Source organism: Nanorana parkeri, unplaced genomic scaffold (genome assembly GCF_000935625.1).
Source record: "Nanorana parkeri isolate BGI_ZX_2015 unplaced genomic scaffold, ASM93562v1 scaffold641, whole genome shotgun sequence".
Taxonomy (NCBI): domain Eukaryota; kingdom Metazoa; phylum Chordata; class Amphibia; order Anura; family Dicroglossidae; genus Nanorana; species Nanorana parkeri.
In genome coordinates this window covers 633,949-641,292 of record NW_017306909.1, presented here as the reverse complement: position 1 = coordinate 641,292, position 7,344 = coordinate 633,949, and the positions used below count along the sequence as shown (strand labels likewise).

The 7,344-nt window shown below is 41.4% G+C and overlaps 1 protein-coding gene across 1 annotated transcript in view; it reads left to right on the top strand.

Annotated features, from left to right (window-relative positions):
- Positions 1–7,344, top strand: part of SND1 (staphylococcal nuclease and tudor domain containing 1) — a 496,769-nt gene that overhangs the window by 315,369 nt on the left and 174,056 nt on the right. The window lies entirely within an intron of this gene.

Genomic DNA, 7,344 nt, shown 5'->3' with positions numbered 1-7,344 from the left:
TCTCACGGGGGAATCAGAAAGTCCCGGATAGCCTCTGTAGTCGGGCTAGTCACAATCGGGCAGCGGCCTCTAAACAGGCAGATTAGACGGCCGCTCGCGGGGGCCTCCCGGGGTCCTAGCGAGGAGGAAACGGCCGTCTAATCTGCCTGTTTAGAGGTCAACGCCGCTGCCTGATTGTGACTGGCCCGGATCGCGTACTGAAGCGATCCGCGTCGGTCGGATCTATTTCCATTGGTGGTCCCTGAACCTGGGCTCGCGTGTCATGGGTTCGCCACTACTGCCCTAGAGCAAAGCAAGCAGTTAACCCTTGCAGTGTGGCTGTAGCCCCACTGAAAGGATTAATATTTTTCTAAAGCCTGGAGGAGTTCTTTAATCATTGTCATAGAACACCTGCCTGTATTCTGTGTCTCTAGTACATTCAAGCCTAGTCTTGCTTATTAAATCTGTTCTGCTGTTGGCTGATTTTACACTGTTGTATCATCTGCGGTCTCTTACTTAATCGGAAATTGGCCAGCACTTTTACATTACAGGACACTTTTACATTAGAGAGAACATAAAGAGAACATAAACAGCCCCAACAATGAAGTAGATCTCATCAAATATTGCTTTAAGGCATCCCCTAAGCATGGGTTTGTTAAAGGCTTTGTGTATTGTCAATGTGGAAGGCACATGAAAAGGACCCTCTCCACAGTGTACTGGTTAGGCAGTTCCCAGCTTCCTGGGCCTTTTTCTTTTCAGCTTGCCTAATGGCCCTAAAAGTGGCAAGATAACAGACTCCTGGATTTCAGTGGTATTTGCCACTAAGTTTGGACTCACAGAATCCTTGGGGAATGAAACACACAGATTTGCTCATCCCTACTCTTATTGCGAAGTGTTCTCTGCAGCATTAGGATTTATTTTTCTGAAAGCAGAGAACTTACAGATGATGAGGGTTGCAATTTTTATTGCAGTTTATCAAATCTGTTCGTGTACTTTTTTTTTTCTCCAGCGTGATCTTCATTATGCATTAGAAGCTGTAGCAGGTTAGATAGAGCCAGCTTAATTTCCTGTCTGGAAGATGTCTGGCATCATCTAGCACTTTCTTCCCCAGTCTTAGCCCTGGTTCACACCTAGGAGTTTATGAGCAGTTGAAAAGCACTTTTAACTGCCCAACACAAGAAATCCCATGATTTTCAATGACCTGTTTCACACCTGAGCAGAAAAACGCCAGACGCCTGAAAAGATACATTTTACAGTTTATACGTGCATTCTTCTTTTGCCCACAATGGTTTATGAGCTGTGCGTCTTCATGTACATGCAACAAAATGTGCATGCAAATGCGCACAACACGCAAATAACTGCATGCTGCTAATGTGTGTACAAATGAGCAAAAACGGTGCCACCTAGGTGTGAACCAGGGCTTCATGTTCATGGCCTTCCATTCACTGGATTTTAGTTCTTTTAGCCATGAAGGCTCAGCAACAGCTGTGGCCATTACCTAGATGTAAGACTGACCTTCACCCAGCAAGGCATTATGATTTTTGCGTAACTCTTCCCAAGAGCCAGATCACTGATTGCATCAGGTCTTGGGAGGAGTACTGAGTCAGAGTACTGTGGTGTTTTCAGGAAGCTATGTACAGCATTCTGGGTACACATATGGGGCTGTGCTAATTATGGTTGTGTGGGGAAGGGTTGCATGAAGTTACATGGTTTTAACATTTTAAATTAGAGAAAATTAAAAATGTATCCAAATCTGTTATCAAATTAAAGCCCTGTATGCCATCCCCCCCCTCCGCCCAAAAATGAAGTAGACTACAAAATATACAATGTATATGATGTGGAACGGACGTCAACGAATTAAAAAATTAATTTAAAAAAAGCCAGCGACAAGTGGTTAGGAATATGTAAAAAGTTTGTCAATCGTCTGGGCACATATGCATCCTAAGAACAGCCCTGGAGCGTACACCCTAGAAAATAGGTTGGAAAACAGCAGCTCTTATATAGTAAAGCTAAATGCTTGTGTATGAACTCCAAGCTGGTGCAATCCTTTTTTTTTTTTTTTTCCCCCTCATTCTCTCCCTCTCACGCTCATTCTCTCCCTCTCACGCTCATTCTCTCCCTCTCACGCTCATTCTCTCCCTCTCACGCTCATTCTCTCCCTCACGCTCATTCTCTCCCTCTCACTTCGCTCATTCTCTCTCTCTCGCTCATTCTCTCACTCTCTCTCTCACGCTCATTGTCTCTCTCTCTCTCTCGCTCATTGTCTCTCTCTCTCATATCCTCTGTCGTGTGTGTATTATGCATGTGTATATATGTATATTTCAGGGCTTCCTGACTTGTTTTTATTGTTGCAGATTCCAGGGCTGCTAATCAGATCGCAGCTTAAATGCAGAATTGGTGCAGACTCTATCCTTCCTTCTGGAGGGTGGCTACCTCTGTTCCCCATGGTGCCTGTGTGCGTTATAAAGTAGCCACCACTCCAAGCTCATTCTTGTGATTAACTACAATCTCACATTTAGTTTACTAATTTGTATTGAGACTGTAGTCCATCACAGGAGTGAGCTTGAAGTGGTGGCTACTTTACACCATACACAGGGACCATGGGGAACAAAAGTAGCCACCCTCCAAAAGGAAGGACAGTGTTGGCACTAATTTAGAAATGATTGGGGATGTACAGCCGAGTGATACACAAATAAGATACATTTTTGTTATTAGTTAAGGTGCTTGAATGCATTTTTAAGATTTAATTCCTGAGTTTAGTGTCACTTTAAATACATTTGAGGATAACAGCCCAAAGCCTACACCTTTCTCCGAAATGGAGCATCTATGTTTCTTTGCAGGTTCACTTAAAGTATAGGTACGAGCTCATGCTCTGAAACAACTCTCTATTGGATTTAATAGAATGTGGGTGTGCATGCACAGGCCTCATGAATATTTTAAAAGGCGCCTTTGTGTTGACACAGCCAATATTTCACTGGATTGGGGGCACCCAAGCCTAAAATTGCGAGGGTTGCTGCGTGTGGGAAAGGAATCGAAGTGTAGCTTCAGCTACGCTTTAAAGTGTATATAAACTCTAATAATAGACTTGTCATATTTATTGCATTTTGGTCTGTTCAATATACTATTGAAAGTGTTTTTATCTGTTTGTGTAGTGAAAATATACCGGTTGATTCTGTCAGAAGTTTAGCGCTGTTCTGTGTGCTTTTCAGGGCTTGTTCAAACCATGTCCGGATCAGGCCAAGGCCAGAACAGTTTGTTCCCGGACCAAAAAAGCATCCCAATGTATCCCTATAGTATTTCTGGGCTCTGTTCACACCAATGCAGTCCGGAACGGTCCAGACAAAAAAAATACTGCTAGTCTTTCTCTCTGGTCTGGAATTGACTGGAACGCATAAAAAATGCATGCAAATGCACTGGACTGCACATGTAAGCCCATTTTAAGCTAAAAAAAAAACTACAAAACGGTGTCAAACTGCACTGTGTTTGCAGATCTGGTCTGGATATGGTATGAACATAGCCTCAATCTTTCTTTATCTCAGCGAGTCTAATCAGCCCTACTCATGCTCATCTTCGAATACAATACAATTAGTTTCTATATTGTAAAGGTGAAAGACTGGGAGGAAATATCTAATTTAACGAGAGGCAGCTGGGCAGGGCTGACACCATTTCTTGTTTCAGTCCAGAAAAGACACACTGTTACCTACAACAGGACATCAGTAGGAGAAACCATTTGATAGATTCTCTACTTGTGGAGCCTTTAAAAAGTATAAATACCTGGGTAAATGTGTTTGTATTACAACAAAATACTGCAGTGCCAAGGGAGTATGGAGATGGCTTCCTTTCCAATCAATTCTAATTGGCTAGGAAACGGGCTTCACTTGTTACTAGGCTTCACTTGTTACTAGGCAGCCTGGCTTCTTGTCCAATTACGAAGCCTGACGTCACCTCATGACTGGTCAGGCAGCCTCGGCAAGTAATGCCGGTGTTCTTTTGATAGAACATCGGCTACCCAGGCAATCGGGAAGCTGGGCAGCGAGTTTATAGATAGATAGATAGAGATAGATAGATAGAGATAGATATAATCAGAACAGAATTGGACTATGTATTGCTATCCTAATTTCTATTACAAAACCTTTTTGTGTAATCCAAATTTATTGCACTAAACACAGGTACTTTTTCACAAGCTATTGATTAAAGCAGAACTCTAGGCTAACAGCTAATTGTATAGCTGAAATAGTAAATGAAGTTGTGATTTTAGTTAGAATTGCTGCTCATGTAATTATATTTATTTTATATTCTGATGTCAAACTTGCCATTTTAGCAGCTGATTAGGGAAACTTCCTGCAAAGCTATGTCACTTGAAATACTGGGATTAGGATGGTGGAGTGCTGGACTCTAAGCTTAGAGGAGTTTTTCAAATCGCATATTACTGAAAGCTGGCAGTTCTCTGTTGCCCAGTGGAGCCCCATCAGGTTTACTTGGAAATTGAACTTCTATGGAATGAAAGAATGTGAGCATCAAGCCCCAGGGATCGGTCCAGATACAAATATTTGTTTATTTTTTTGTTTTGTTCAGGGCTTTGTAAACTTGTTTGCTTGCTCAGGAAGTTGTCTGGAAGCAAGCCACAGCTCACAAAGTCCTGATAAAGGGGGATTTTGGCATAACCCCCAAATAAAATTAGCTGTCAACTCTCTTGATGAGACCATTTGATATTTGGACCAATCCCTACAGCCAGGTGTGCTCTCATCCTTTAGATGAGCCTTTCAGTGACTGCTCTTTACAAGGATTCCCACTTCCCATTTCTGTTCTTCCAGCGGGAAGAGGTGACCACAGCTGGCTCTAGAGAGGTAGAGCCAGCTGTCAGTTAGGCAGCTTGGGTGGATACTGACAATTTTGTCGGGATCCTTTCCAGCTACGGCACAGCTGTACGCTGTCGACAGACAGGGCTGACTTTTACTTCTCTTTTAACTCCATACAACATCTAAAATCAGTAATTTTAAGTAATATGAATGAGTTAAAAGAGAAGTAAAGCCAAGGCAGGCCTTACATTATTATTATTTTTTTCCTTGTGGCAATATTGGAATATTTTAGTAAAATGCACACCCTGCACCTCACGTAAGGGGAAAGTACTGAAGTAGTGCCATGTTTTGTAAACCACAGCATTGCATTTTTCTAGTAATATTTCAAGTCTGTTGCCATGTAACTAGCTTGATGTAATGCTACTCACAATAAGGTTTTACTGTTCTTCACATAATGCAGAGTATTTATATTGCAAAAATTGGTTCCGTCACAAAACCGAAACATTGGATAGCCAGCACATGTCCCACTATCTTTTCTTGTCCCCTCAGGGAGGATAAACAAGGCAATTGAGCCTGTTTAGAAGTGCTAGGTGTAAAGGTGCCTCTTTGCAGAACTTGCAAGATGCAGTATGAATTGGTCACTGCCAACTTCTGCTTGTTTCAATCACCTACCAGCAGTGTGCAATACACAGTGGGCAGGACTTGTGTTAGAAAAGTAGAGCGAGTGCTAAAATTATTGTTTTTGTTTGTTGCTAATCGGCCAACATCTTCCAAATGTCCTTTCTGCAGTCAAAATAAACATCCTTGTTTTATTTGATTGCTTTGGACAGCATGATGTTGTTTTTTTTTTGTTTAGCACACTTGTTTGTGTAAAAGCCCTCTTCTCTTGTAATTAAACAGAGAAAGACACTGATTTGGTGCTGTGCACATGTGAAGGCTAGTGAGGTGGGGTTCAGTTATCCTAATTGGAAGTCTCCTATGCCCTCTCTCTTTGGCAATTAATGGCACCCCTTCATGCAAGAAGTGCATGAGCTGACACAGTGGAGTACAGTGGTAATGGATGGTACTGTACAGGACAGATAATATTCTATAACTAAGGCCTGAGCGACACAGACTACTTTGTAGTTGGCTAAACTAAAGAAACAAATGCTGCTCTTTGTAGCATGTTACAATCTAGCTCTTGCTTTTCATGTAAATACATATGTTGAATTTTGCAACAATGTAGTAAGTGTCATTCATGCCTTATTTCCATATTTAAAGATTTCTAAAACTCCTTATACTTGGCTCCGAAGAACAATATCGCCATAGCTGTGATTTATCAACTTTATTGCACAGGAAAGCAGTACAATCAGGGACACAAAGATAATGTACCAGATCCTCACATCTTGATTCATAAAATCCTTCCCTGCTTCTCAGTGGTAGCACCATGCCAATATAAAGCGGGCCACTGACCACTTCTTAGGTGGGGGCCACTTCTTAGATGGGGGCTTTTTTTAAGTGGACAATTATTGTAGCAGCATGATAATTCAGTGCATTTGTTTGCATAACTGTCGCAGTTGCCTGTCCTGGATGGAAGTCATGGGGATTGCAAACACACACAAAAACTGGCAGCTGAAAATGCCTCAACAGCTGCTGGTGATTTTGTTAACTTGCTTGACAAATCATTCTGATAGTGCGTCTCTTCCGGCTGTCTGTTTAGACAGTCATGTGCCTATCAACAAATTATGAAGTGAACTTTTTTCGAAGCATTTTGTTGGTTATAGTGTCATGTTTGATTTGGCACAGATGGTAAATCAATGCAGCAAAACCATCTTAGACCAATACACACTCTACACAAGCTTAGCTGTACACAGACCGGCATAAGTAAACACAGTATTCTGACTGACGCAGCAGCATTGAAAAACAATACCAAGAAAAGGACTGACTGCAATATATTAACAGGAAAAGAGATTTGCTGGGAGGTTACATCTGTTAATAGAAAGCAGAGCACCAGGGACTGTGATACTGTTGGTCGAGTAGAACTCCAGGTGACCTTGTAATCTAAGTTCTTACATTTTAAGGGTGATCTAGGACAATTTAATGTCTATTTACTCTCAATTTATACTGCAGTAATTTTCTAGAATCTATTTACTATAACATATGTGCACACATAACTTCCCAATGAACACAAGCCTGTAAACTCCTTGGAACTAAAAATTCCTGGTTTTCAACATTACATATCCATAAGATCTTAACACCGATAACTGACAGCTTTGTCAATTCTGTAATTCACTACAGAGCATCTACGCTACCATAGTAAGTGGCTCATCCAGCAGCAATGCCTTACTGTATAATTACAATGAAGGAAACATTTCTCTCCATAGCAGCAAGTAGAGATGTTTTTTATTCAATGCAGAAAGACAATGAGCAAAGGTATTTTCTATCCCACATCCTGTTGCTAGGATTTTTATCTGCAAAGCTCTGTATTACCCCTTGCCACAAGAAGGGGCCTGCAGCACACACTACAGCACAGTAAATTACAGCCCTCTTTTGATGGCTATGGGAAATATATATATATATATATATA